Source organism: Furipterus horrens, unplaced genomic scaffold (genome assembly GCF_987537825.1).
Source record: "Furipterus horrens unplaced genomic scaffold, mFurHor1.1.pri manual_scaffold_6, whole genome shotgun sequence".
NCBI classification, from domain to species: domain Eukaryota; kingdom Metazoa; phylum Chordata; class Mammalia; order Chiroptera; family Furipteridae; genus Furipterus; species Furipterus horrens.
This window is the reverse complement of record NW_028327176.1, coordinates 128,580,391-128,594,973: the sequence shown is the minus strand read 5'-3', so window position 1 is coordinate 128,594,973 and position 14,583 is coordinate 128,580,391. Positions and strand designations below refer to the sequence as shown.

At 34.4% G+C, this 14,583-nt stretch overlaps 1 long non-coding RNA gene across 1 annotated transcript in view; it reads right to left on the bottom strand.

Moving 5' to 3' along the window:
• Positions 1-9,616: 9,616 nt before the first annotated feature.
• The window catches only part of LOC150007403 (uncharacterized), a 31,936-nt gene continuing 26,969 nt past the window's right edge, over positions 9,617-14,583 (bottom strand). Inside the window, exon 3 of the long non-coding RNA XR_016511816.1 lies at positions 9,617-9,651. This is a non-coding gene — a long non-coding RNA (uncharacterized LOC150007403). The remainder of the gene's footprint in view (positions 9,652-14,583) is intronic.

The following is a 14,583-nucleotide window of genomic DNA, read 5'->3' as shown; positions in this document are numbered from 1 at the left end:
AATTCTTGCTTTAAAACAGACAACAGTGAGGTGATTGCCGGGGAGGTGGGGTAGGGAGAGGTTGAGGAGAATATTGGGGGGAGAGGGTAAATGGTGATGGAAGGAATCATGACTCGGGCTGGTGAAAACACAATACAGTGTACAGATGAAGTGTTGTGGAATTGTGCACCTGAGACCTGTAAAATTTTGTTAACTTGTGTTACACCATTAAGTTTAATAGAAAATGCAAAAAAGAAAACTTACCATTGAATTGAAAGTAATTTTCAAATGTTTTGTTCACACTTAATAAATAAAAGCACCCCATTGTATTTTGAAAGTTTTAGTTATGCACATTTTACCCACAATGAGAAGAAAATGATTAAATGAGATTTAAGTGTGATAACATTACTAAGTGCTACATAACTAGCTCTGGACTCTTCCATCCCTGCCTCATCAAACTAAAATAGAAATGATTTAAACTTTTGATACAATTATGATTAAATCACTTTGCAGGAACTAAAATCACTTGTATTTGCATCTCTGTTTCATGTCTGCACTCCTGGAAAAACCAGAGAGATTGTGATGTTCCAGGTAAAGCTGAACTATGTCTGCACTAAAGTTGCTTAAGGATCTCAGTTTTATTTTTAGCTAAGAAAGTACACATATGACTGAGTAAAACTTAACCATTTACTTTGCTGAATTCTCTCTTTCATTTCTAAAATATATCATTGATACAGGGAAAATGTGTAAATAAGTTTATAAATGTAAATTCCAATCAGTTGAAAGTTTCCCTCAGTTTGGTTCATAGCACACAATATAATAGAACTACTTTGTCCTAGCCAGAACATTTCAAAAGGAACAGTAGGGGCCTTTTTATGGCTAGGAGTTGGATGTTGGGTATTCTTTAATTTTTTGATATTTTTCATGTTTTATTTGTGTAGAACTTTTATTTCTGAATAGTGTTTCCTTCTTTTTATGTGTAAGTGTGTTCCTAAATTATACTTTCATCTTCTTCAAACAGCAGAATACTTTAAATATTTTAGAAAACAAACTTTCAGAAGTGGTCACTTATGGGTAAAAATTCTATTCCACTTGGCTTACCATGATTAATAAAAAGACAGAAACCAACATTTACTGTGTACAATGCCTCTGGCATTGTTCAAGACCAGAATTTCTCAATCTCGGCACCATTCACATTTGGGACTGGACAATTTTTTGTTGTATGGGGCTGTCCTGTGCATTCAGTAGTGTTTGGTAGCATCCTTGGTCTCTACCCACTAGATATCAATAGCAAACCACCCCACCCCCACAAGTTGTGACAAACAAAAATGTCTCCAGACATTGTCCTGTGAGGGGAAAAATAATCCCCTGTTAAGTACCACTCTCTGTTCTAGACACTTTTACACAGGTAATTTTATTTAATCTTTACAGCAGAGACTGTGAGAATTTATGCAATTTTCCCAAAGTGACATAGTGTGTTATTGAGTGGGTTCCTGGGATTCAAATTCCAGTTGGTATAATTCTACAGCGCATTCTCTTTTGGAGATCCTGCTGGAAAAAATATGTGTAAATAAAGCTCATTTATACTAAACATTTCTTAAACCATAAAGGTTATTCTGAGCGATATGCCTAATATTATACTTGCTACATCCTCAAACCTCATCTTTGTCCCCAGATGTGTTTTTAGTGCTGCCAATCCCCAACCCTCCCTTCCAACAAATATCTCACAAGTTTCTTTTCCAGTTTTTTCCTCTTCACCTCAACCATCCATACCATCCTTCTTTCTAAGATCAACCCCTCTACCTGTGCCCTTGATCAGATCCTCTCTTCCTTCCCTCTAACCTTTCTTTTTAAACCTCATTCAAGAATATGTTTACTAATTTATTTTAGAGAGAAAGGAAGGAAGAAAGAGAGAGAAAGAGAGAAAGAAACATCAACGTAAGAAACATCAATCGATTGCCTCCCACGCAAGCCCTGATTGGAGACTGAACCTGAAACCGTAGGTATGTGCCGTGATCGGGGATCAAATTCGCAACCTTTTGGTGTATGGGACAATGCTCCAACCAATAAGTCATCCTTATTACAAATTATCGCTATTACAAACCTTCCATTCTTCCCGAGGTCTGAGATTATGCTTATCCGTCTGTAAATGGTTAATTTTTTTTTTTTTACAAATATATAATAAAATTATTTATTTATTTATTTTTTTAATGTTTTTTATTGATAATATAATCAATATAGTTACAACAGTTCCAATTTTCTCCCCCTTGCTCCCCTCCACCCAGCACCCCCCTCCCCCAGCAATCCCCCCCAAGTCCATACCCCTGGTTCGTAAAAATTAACTATCCCCCCCCTCTCAAATATTAGGACCCTTTGTAATCTTGTAAAGGACAATGGGTTAATTTTATGGGTCAACTTGACTAGACCATTGTACCCAGACAAATTTGTTCAAACATTATTGTAGATATTTCTTTAAAGGTATTTTTAGATTACATTCACATTTTAGTCAGTAGACTCTGAGTAAAGCAGATTATTCTCCATACTGTGGGTGACCTCATCCAATCAATCAGTCAAAGGTCAGCTGACCTCTCTGAAAGAAGAGTGAATTCTGTCATCTTTAGGACTCAAACTGTAACTCTTTTCTGGGTCTCCCCTTGCAGCCTACCCTGAAGATCTTGAACTTGCCCAGCTTCCACAATTTCTTCACGTGTGTGTGTGTGTGTGTGTGTGTGTGTGTGTGTGTGTGTGTGTGTGTTCTACTAGTTCTGATTTATCTGGAGAACTCTAATACACCCCACCTCCTTCATGAAAAAACTTTCTCCTCAAGCTGCTTTGCATTTAAACCCAAATGCCCCTTCTCCACAAATCTACTCTCCCCTCTCCCTTTTCTGCTGGTATCTCTCTCTTCCTAAGGGGGTATTTGAAATTTTGAGATCTCTGCACTGTGAAACAAGAACCTTATTTATTTCATCATTTCATTTCCAGAATATGTCTAGCACAATAATTTGGGTAAGTAAGCTTAATCGTTTGAAATGTGAAAACTTTCCTTTGAATAAGGTTAAAAAACATCTGAAAAAGAATGTAACAATAAACATTTCCTTTTGGCATTTCTGTGCTTAGATGTTTGAATTTGAGATCTGTTTATTAAAAGCTTTCTTTTGGGGTAATTTGGTCCTTTTTTCTTTTAAAAATAATGTGTTTCAGAGTTTCAATAAAAAAGCCACCCGAAGGCAGAAACCTGTAGTTTTTTTATGGAATTTCAAGATCAGAGGACTCAATCCCCAAATCTGAATGGTGATGAATTCGCATGTGGTGAGTGGCTGGCAGACACTTTTTTTAAAAACTTTACTATAAGTTTAACTCCTTCACTATTGCCTATAATGATTAGTATGCCCTTATAAAATTAGTACATTAAAATTTTTCAATTAAATATTTATTTAACTAGATTGTTTAAAAAGCAATAAGGAAAAAAAAAGCAACAAGGATTAGAGAGAAAATATTTCTGCTATTAGTGAAAACAGTTACATTGGATGGAATTTTTACCTTTAGGGTACAGATCCAAAAGTGAGTTTTAAAACAGAAACACATTTTTAGTAAATTATAAGGTGCTTTTAAAAACTCAATGGTGACTTACCATTGAGTTTTTAAAAGTTTTCAGCAATGCTCAAAGCACTCAAAAGAGAGAAAAATTAACCACAGTAACAAAAAATGCCACAGTCAAATCACTTCCACTTTTATATTTGTCTCTGCTTTTTCTTAAGACTTTATTAATTTATTTTTATAGAGAGGGGAAGGGAGGGAAAAAGAAAGGGAGAGAAACACTGATGTGAGAGGGAAACATCAATAGGTTGCCTCTCGCATGTTACCCGACCAAGGACTAAACACACAATTCAGGCATATGCCCCAACCAGGAACCAACCAGTGACCTAGACATGCACAACCAACTGAGCCACACTGGTCAGGACTTGTCTCTGATTTTATAGTCCTTGCCCATACAGATTTATAATTTTTTCCAACATTTTATTATAAAATCTTTTGAATACATTACCCATCTCTTTTTTTCTTAAATATGTTTCAAAGTAAGTTGCTGGCATCAATATACTTTACCATAACCAAATGGGATTTATTCCAGGTATGCAAGGATAGTTCAGCACTCAAAACTCTCTCCTCAAAAGGTTAAAAGAAGAAAAGTATATGATTATATCAACAGATACCGAAAAAGTAACAAATTCAATGCCTATTCATGATTAAAAAAAAAAAAAAAAGACTCCCATCATAGAAGGACTACTTTATCAAGAGGAATTTTTCTTTACTTGATAAAGAACATCTACAAAAAATCTTATAGCTAGAGCATGCTTAATTGTGAGAAACTACTCGTAGATGCTTTCTGAAATTGGCTACAAGAGAAGACTCTCCTCTCTCAATCCTCTCTCCTATTCAACATCATACTGAAAATCCTATCTAATGCAATCAGACAAGAAAATAAAATTCAAAGTATACATATTAGAAATAAATAAATAAAAGTTTTTGTTCACAGATGGCATGAATGTCTATGTACAAAATATGAAAGGCCCTAGGCAGGTGGCTCAGTTGGTTGAAGCATTGTCCCATACACCAAAAAGTTGTAGGTTCAATTCCCATTCAAGGCACATACAACAGTTTTTAAAATTATATTATGATCATTGAAATTATAAAACCTTAATGGATACTGCCATAAGTGAGCTAGTCATAGTAAAAACATTGAACCTGAATGTAATTAAACCTGTAATGCCAACTATCAGTTTATAGGAGCTAGAGGAATTAAACCACAGATAAGCAATTGGGAAAATCCAAACCATAGAAAATTTTATAAGACAAACAACCCATTTCTTAAAATAGATTGCAAGAAAAAGAGAAATATGGAGGAAAACCTATTGATTAAATGGCAACTTAAAAGACATATTTACTAATGTAATGTTTATATTTTATTTGGATTCTGATTCAGATAACTTGTAAAAATTATGACATTAATGATACAATTAAAAATTTGAAAAATTACTAGATGTTGAATCTACCCACAACTTGATAAACTTTCACATATTTATAAACCCATTTATAAACCCATTTACTACCACCAATCAAGATGTAAAATATGTTCATCTCCCACAAAAAGTTCCTGTGGTGTCTTCCCAGACAATAAAACCAACCCTGAGATAACTGCTATACTAACTTCTATCACTGTGGAATAGTGCTGTCCGTCCTAGAACTTCATACAAATGGAATCATAGAGTATGTACCCATACATATCTATCATCTCTTGCTCTCAGCATGTTTTTCAGGTTTATCCATGTTGTACTTCTTGGTACATTCTTTATTATTTTGTAGCATTGTATTGCATGAATAAACCATGATTTATTATTCCTTCTGCTTATGATGACTATTTGGATGTTTCTTAATTTTGGCTATTATAAATGAATATGGTATGAACAGTCAGGTATAAGTAATTTTGTGGACGTAACTATGTGATATAGAAAAGACATTTGTTAAATTATGTAACAGCCAAAGAGCAATGTATGAGAGTCTCAGTTACCTCATATCTTGCCGATGCTAGAAACTGTCAGTCTTTTTTGATTGTAGAACTATGGGGAGGGGGGGGTTGTATAGAAATATCTCATTTAATTTTTAATTTGCATTTACCTGATAAGTAATATTGCTGAATGTTTTTCTTATGCTTGTTTGTAATTTAGATATCTACTTTTATCAATTATCTCTTTAAATCTTTTGTGTTATTAAAAATTAGGTTGTCTGCTTTATTATTATTGAATTGTAAGGGTCCTTCATATATTCTGGATACAATTTCTTTGTTAGATATATATATATTGTGAATATGTTCTTTCAGGCTCTGAAGTGCCTTTTTACTTCCTAGATAGTATCTTTTGATGAGATTTTAAAATTTAATGAAGACCAATTTGTTAATTAAAATTTTATAGTGCCTTGGTCAGGTGGCTCAGTTGGTTGCAGCATCTTCCCTTACACCAAAAGACTGGTGATTCAATTCCCAGCCAGGGCACATACCTAGGTTGTGGGTTTGATCCTGGTCTGCACTAGCACAGGAGGCAACCAATATTTCTCTCTCTCTCTCTCTCTCCCTTTCTCTCTCTCTTCCTCTCTAAAATAAATAAACATATTCTTGGGTGAGGATTAAATTTTTTTTTTATATTTAGTGCTGTTTGAATCTTGTTTAAAAGCCTTTGCCTAGCTCAAGGTAGTCTTAGATTTCTACGCAGTAATGTTTTTACATGTGGTGTGAGAGGAGGGTCAAATTTTATTACTTTTCCCATATGAATATCCACTTGCTCTAGCATCACTTATTAATAATGTCACTGGTGAAGAGGTCCCCCCACCCCACCTCAAGATAGAAATCAAGAGAGAAGGCAAAAACAGATTTTTTAAAAGGGGCTTACTGGAAACAAGGGGAAGGGAAAGGAGAAGGGAGGGAGCTTGATACACCTAGGGAGCACACTTAACAAAAGGCATGGCTTCCCCAGCTACTGCTGGAGTGGCTTATATAAGGCTGAGTTCTTCACGCAGGCACAGGGTAGATTTCCTTGCTTTCCAGGTTCTGCAGTGGGCTGGTATCTGCTGGCAAAGGCACAGAGCAGAACTTTATGGGGAGTGCCTGAAGGGAAACGTTAAACTTATCTAGGAGAGGCTTATAAAAATAACTAAAGAGCATTCCCATCCACTTAAAAGAGGCTCCACTAGTCTCAATAAGACCATTATTTTTCTTTGAAATGCATGAGTGTCTTTGTTGTAAATCAAGTAACAATATACAAATGAGTTTATTTCCGGACTCTCTTTAATTCTACCGATCAGTTTGTCTATCTTTATGCCAAACCACACTTTTAATTAGCAAAACTTTAGAGTAAATTTAAAGGCCTATACCTGTTGGTATAGTCCTTTTCGACATGGTCCTTTCCTTCTTTCTAAGATTGTTTGGTTAGTCTAGGTCCTTTGCATTGCCAAATAAATTATGTATTTAGATTATTGATTCCTACACACACAAAATTAAGCCTGCTGGGATTTTGATTAGGATTGTGTAAAATCCATAGGTCAATTTAAGGAAAACTGATATGTTAACAATATTAAGCCAGTGGGATATTTCTCCATTTATTTAGGTCTTCTTTAATTTTTCTGAGCAATATTTGATAGTTTTCAGTGTATAGCTATTGCACTCTTTTTGTTTATTTTTTTAGCTTCTTGAAGTGGAAGTTTGGATCATTGTTTTTAATACTTACTTTTCAACATATGCCTTTAAACATATACATTTCCTACTAAGTATTGCTTTAGTTGTAGCTCACAAATTTTTCTAATATGTATTAGTATTATTCATTCAAAACAGTTTGTAATTTTCCTTGTAATTCCTTCTTTGATCAATAGATAATCTAGAAATGTGATGTTTAATTCCCAAACATATGGGAGATTTCTAATTATCTTTTTGTTGCTATCCTGGTTTAATTCTGTTGTGGTCAAAAAACATATTCTGTATGACTTTGGTCCTTTTAATTTATTAAGACTTACTTTATAGCCCAGAATATTGTTAATTTTGGTGAATGATCGATGTGCACTTAAATAGTAGGTGTTCTTTCTCTCTTTCATAGTAATTGGCTCTGTAATATATAAATTCTTTATAAATTCCAAGTCAGATTGTTCGTATCTTATATATTGTTACTGATTTTTGTCTGCCTGTTCTATCAATTACAGAAAGAAATGTTTTAAAATCTGTAATTCTAGTTGAGGATTTATATATTTATTATTTTACTTCTATCAATTGTTACTTTCTATCTTAAATGTATTGTACACTATCAGGCACATACATATTAAGGATTATTATATCTTCCTGTTGACTTTTCCTTTAATCATTACCAAATGCTTCTCTTTATGTCTGGTTATACTTTTTGCCTTAAAGTCTAGTTTGTTTGATATTATAACCACAGCTATAATATTTTAAATACAAGCTTAATTTTTAAGCTGTCTTATGGTTAGTATTTACATGATATGTAGTATTTATGCTTTCATCATTCTACTTTCAACAGTTCTGAGTCCTAATACTTAAACTTCATGTTTTATAAAGATATTGTTTGATCTCTTTTTTATTCAGTAAAATAATACCTGCCTTTCAGTTGCATTAAACATATTTAATATAATTACTGATACGGTTTTAAATCTACCATCTCAGTATCTGTTTTCTATTTAACATATATGAGGAGTATGTTCATGTCTTTGTTCCTCCTTTTTTGCCTTCCTATATATTAATCTAAAACTTCCCTCTCTCTGACCTGTTCTATTACATTAACTTGAGATGTTTTGATGATGTATGGAATAAATTATTAACTCAAAAGCCTTGTGTACTGCCCTGACTGGTGTGGCTCAGTTGATAGGGCATCATCCCACAGAGCAAAAGGTCGCCGGTTGGATTTCTGGAGAGGGCTGCAGGTTCGTCCTAGCCCAGGATGCCTATGCAGAGGCAACCTATTGATGTTTCTCTCACACATTGGTGTTTCTCTCCCTCTCTTTCTTCTTCCCTTCCCCTCTCTCTAAAAATAAAAAAATAAAATCTTTTAAAAATCTCATGCACCAAAGTTCTGTCACAATTCTTATTACCTTTATTCTTTTGCATTTTGGTTATTACTTTTTTCTATGTGAAGCTGCTTGGCCCTTTATTACAATGTATTTGTGGGTGGCACATATATATATAGATGTGTGTATGTGAGTGGGTATGTGTTGTGTGAATGTGTTGCATGTGTGTGTCCAAACATGTATGTGTACATGTGTGCCTGCATGCATAGTGTGCCATGTGAATGTTGCTTTTAAATTCCTAAATAAATAAAAAATGAATTTTAAGAGCATATTTTATAACTTGACTATGTCACTTCATTCATTTCTGAGTACAATGAAGTAACTGGTTAAATGACAACATAGTGGTCTGTTGGAAATAAATGGCCTGTCAAACTGTTTTAACTTGTGAACCAGAACTTAACTCAAGTGTTTGAAGAAAAAAGTTTTATGTTCATAAGATCTCTCAAAGGGAAGATATTTATAATGTCTTAGTTCAATTCAGTATGTGTTTTTATAAAATATTACAGCAACCAAGTTCATGAAAGCCATGATCAGATGTCACGTTAGCCACTTCTATCATAGGAGAAATGTACTCATACGCTGTTTCAGTTTCATGTCAACTTCTTTTTTGACTGATTTCTTAAGGAAATACCTTCTTCTCCCTCTGGTAATGTGGTTGAATTTTGGAAAGCTTCAGGGGAAGAGAGGTTTTAAGAGAGGCTTGGGGCAGGCTGCCTAGAGGAACTAACTTACTCCCCTTGGTGATTATTGTGATCCAGGCTTGCAGGATACAGGTGTGATGCAAATCTGTGCATGTGTGGTCAACCAACGGTTTTCTTGGTGTCATGGTAAACTAAACTTTGAGGAATTTTGAGAACTAATTCTGTGAAATATAATTGTAACTAAAGTCTCTTTGTTGTGGCAAAGGTCTTCTCTATTAGCAGTAATTATGTCAATTTCTTTTACTTGATTTTGACACTAAGATAAAGGCAATAAGACATAGTCATTCAGTAGATTAATTCACCACTTTAAGTACTTACTGTACTGGGTGTCCTGCCAGGCACTGTGGATAATCTGAAATGAAGAAGTTCAAGTTACTCCTTGAGGAAGATACAGTCAACTAGGGGGAGCTACAATATGAACACAAATTACCATAGGTTAATATAGAAAGTTTGAGTAAAGTGCTAACAGAGTTCAGGAGGCAAAGATTATTCCCAGCGGATACAGGGTTAGATGTAAGAATGCTTCATGAAGTAGGGGACATTTGAGTTGGGCCCTAAATTATGTGTAGAAATTTGTCAGCTACTGATGATCTGGAAGGTAAGTATATGGCCAAAGGGGCAGTGATGGGGTGATGGGTTTAGGGGAAAAAAAACAATTCTGTTTTGTTAGTATAGGAAGTACAAGTAAGAAACTAACAATCTATAGTTTAAGAAAGATAAGGTGGACCATACTAAGGAAAATTTTAAATGCCAATCTATCACTGTTACTAATTAAACAATTAACTTTTTATTATCCCCCTTACTATGTGTTAAAAATAGAAGACACATAGAAGAATAAATCATGGTCTGTATATGTATAAGAAATAACATATAGTTTCCCCATTTTTAAATTGTCTCCACTCCTTCAACTTTATGAATATTATGATTTTTAAAAATGCTTTGTTTATATGTATATTTAGTTATGTTTACATTTAACTTTGGGTTTCTGTTAGATTTATATTTACCTATCATTTACAATGGCATTGATTGGAATAAGCCTCTTTATTACAGCTATTTAGGAGACATAGCTCTAGTTAGTTCATTTTCATTGTATAATATTTTATTTTGCAAGTATATCACTATCAGTTCCTCTTTCAATGAATATTTAGATTATTTCTAATTCTTAGCTATCTCACACAGCTGCAGAAAACATTCTTGTATATAATTTTGGATATAGGGGGGAGAATTTTTCAGAGTGTATGCTCAGGGATTGAATTGCTGGGCCATGGAGTAAACATATTTTTAACTTCACTAGGTATTTAAGTCTCTCTCCAATGTAGCTCTACAGGTCAATGCTCTTTGTAGCTGTATATGAAGTTCTTTTTTCTTTACATCCTTCCCAATACTTGGTATTGTCAAAGTTTTTAATTTTGCTGATTAAGTGGGTGTGATATAGAATCTCATTTTTATATTTGCATTTCTTGATTACCAATGACCAACAAGATTGAACATTTTTTTTCTATACTTATTGTTCAGTCAGTTTTCTCCTCACGAAATCACGTTCTGTCCTGTCCTTTGATTTTTTTTTATATTGGTATATTTATCTTTTTATTTTCTTGTTAAAATTTATTAGGTTTTATGTGTTCTAAATCCTAATCCTTTATCAAGTGTGTGCCTTGTAATAAATTCCTTCATTTTGGGATTTGTCTTCATTTCATTTATGGTGTCTTTTGCTGTATAGAATTTTTATATTTTAACTTAGCTTGGTTTATTAATCTTATCCTTTATGGTATGTAGTTTTAAAATCTTGCCTAACACCACCTTTTCCTAATGGAAAGTCTTAAAGATAGCTTTCCCATATTTTCTTCTGAAAGTTTTAAAGTTTTTCTGTTCACATCTATGTCTTGTATTCACCTGAACTTTTTCTGAGGAATGATATGAAGTAGAGATGAAAATATATTTTCCCAGTTTGGACAACCAGCCATCCAGCATGCTACACCCAGAGATTTGCAATGCCCCCTCTGTGACATAATGAGCTTCTGTGTGTAAGTGATGTGTTTATAGGCCTTCCATCACTATTTGTTCTATCCCTGTGCCAGCCTTACTGTCTTAAATTCCACTGCCCTACTTACTAGAGCTTTAGGATACAAGATACATATTTTAAAGTGAGTGCTCCTTGTTCTACTTGAAAATTATTTTGGCAATTCTTGGTCCTTTACTTCCTCATATGGATGTTAGGGTAATACTGCGTAAATTCCATCCAAAAATGCCTCTTGGATTTTGGATTCAGGGAGAATTGATGTCTTACTGAGTCTTCCTATTCATGAACATTAGTTTCTTTAATATTTTTCCAAAACTTAAAAAAATTTATTTTATAAAAGTCTTACATACTTGTTAAAGATTTATTTATAGATACCTGGCATGTTATGTTGCTATTATAAATAGTGTCTTTAAAATGGTATTTTTGAACTATGTTTCTGGTTTGGGGAAATGCACTTGGCTTGCATAACCATTCATCTGTTTATTCCTTTGGATATTTATATGCATAAAAGCATATAAGTTAAAAATAATGACTGTTATGATGTTTCTTCTAATTTTACCTCTTTCTTTATTTTAGCTACCTATTAGATAGATAGATATAACATTAGTATATAGTATATAGTATAATATAGTATGTGACACAATATATGATATATACCATATATATTACTATAGCTATATTATATGATAATATACTAACTACATAAAATATATACTGATGTACTAATTATGTATACCAATTATATAATACTGCTATAGTAATACCATGAGACTATTGTTAACAGATACAGTGAAAAGAAAGGCTGCCTAACCTGTAAAGGGCTATCGGTAACACAGGGGAACAATTTTTAAAATAAGTCCTGTTGAGTCTGATTTTTCAGCTGTTTTAGACTTAAATAGGCATGCTGAGTTCAAAACTGCAGTTAGTTTTCTCCTATCACATCAAAGTTTTTCTTTAGAGTTTATCTTAATGTGACCACTCTAGGCTGGATCAAGCCTGGATCAAGGGAAGCACTAGTGCTTTCCTATAGTCTGAGAGCAAACCTTCCTCAAGTGGTGAGGGGTGGGGGACAACCTTGGAGACCAGCAACAGGTTCATACTTGTCTAGGCTATTCAGTTGCACATGAGGCAGTGGGGTGAGAGTTTGTGTGCCACTCTATATAGTGAATCATATTCTGAAGTATAATCTGAGTTCTTGTCTGTATACAAGGAGTTAGCAGAATTTATTTTTTTATTTACATACATACTTATTTCCTTTCCTTCAGATCATGTCTGCCTCTGCTATTTCTCATCATAAGTGCCTAAACAACCCTGATTCATTTTGTTATATCTGTGGCAGTTTCACCATTCCCAGTCAAAGGACAAACATCAGTGCATTTGTCAGGTAAGCCTATTTTGCACATTTTAAAGTAAAACTTGGTGATCAAGATAAGTCTGGAGCCCCTCACAAGGTGTGCAAGCAGTGTGTTGAGAGTTTATGGATGTGGACGAAGGGAACACATGATAAATTGCCATTTGGTATACCTATGGTTTGGCAAGAGCCGAGAGATCATTCAAGGGACTGTTAACTTTTGTATAGTGAAAACGTCAGGATATAACAAGAAAAATAAATGTAAAATAGAATATCCTAGTCTATCATCAGCTATATGCCCAGTGCCTCATTCAGCTGAAATCCCAGTGCCAGTTTTCATTGAACTACCCTCTTTTGAAAAACAGGAGTATGGTGAAGAACTAAGTGACAGCAATGATGAAGATTTTGAAATTGAAGATGACTCAGTTCGTAAGGGATTTTATCAGCATGAGTTGAATGATTTGGCACAAGATTTGGGACTATCCAAAAAGGCACTAGAAAAACTTGCTTGAAAAAGGAGCGAAGGCATCCTACTTTCAATCAAGATAAAGTGCATTTCTGTAGTACTTTCGAAGTGACAGTGGCTTTGTGTATTGCCATAACATACGTGGCTTAATGGAGGAATTGGGAATTCCAATCTAGAACTCAACTGAATGGTGACTGTTCGTTGATAGCTCAAAGCGGAGTTTGAAATGTGTCCTTCCCCACAATGGCAATTTATTTGGTGCAGTCCCAATTGGCCATTCAGTATGTTTTCATGAAGAATATGAAGACATAAAGAGAGTCGTTGATCTGTTGCAATATCACAAGCACAATTGGATCAACTGTGTTGACCTTAAAATGGTCTGCTTCCTTCTTGGTCAGCAACATGGATATACCAAGCATCCCTGTTTTCTGTGCATGTGGGACAGCAGAGCTCATAGGAAGCATTGGGTGGAGTCTAATTGGCCTCCAAGATCTGACCTCAAACCTGGTGATCCAAACATTCTATCTGAGCCACTTGTTGACAGAAAGAACATTCTATTCCCACCTCTCACATAAAACTGGGTTCCATGAAGCAATTTGTTAAAGCTTTGCCAACTGAAGGAGACTGTTTCAAGTACCTCATTTTGGCATTTCCTAGCCTGTTGTTTGAAAAAATAAAATACCTTAATATATATGTTTGGTAGCAGAACTTTACTACTTGTACACAATTTGACTTACAGTAACAATATATAGCCTTTATATGAATTAAAAAACTCTAAATAAACAGTCTATTCAGGTAAATTTTTCTTTATTTTCCTTTGTATGTACATTTTATATGATTTGGGGGACAAAGGGATAGTATCCTGTACCTTAAGAAGTTGATATGATAGAGAAAAACAGGTCATTTCTGGACTAAGCTGCCAAAAGTTAGTCAAAAACAAGTGTCAGATCTAACTCAATGAAAATTGTGTGCCTCAGTGAATTAATAGTTAGCGATAAGCCCAGGAGATGATTTAATTAGCTAGACTCAATAGTTCTTAACTAGAATTAGACCTGTAAAAACATTCTAATATTTGCCTGAAATAAGATTAAATATGCTATTTATCTAGATTCATTAGCTTAGGTGCTACACTTCATCAGTTTTCTGAGCTGTTAATAAGTTTGTATTGACCCAGCTAAACTTTGCTGGTAAGTGTTCCTCAGAACCAAAGACGTAGTATCAAATATTAAGTATGACAGGAGACTGTGTTAGTTTGCTCAGGTTCCTGTAACAACATACCACAGAATGGGGGGCTTAAACACAGAAATTTATTTTCCCACAGTTCTGGAGGCTTGGAGTTCCAGATCAAGGTCCAGTAGGGTTGGTGTCTAGTGAGGGCACTCTTTCTGGTTTGCAGACAACCACCCTCCTGCTGTGCCCTCACCTGGTGGAGCACAACTGAGCTCTC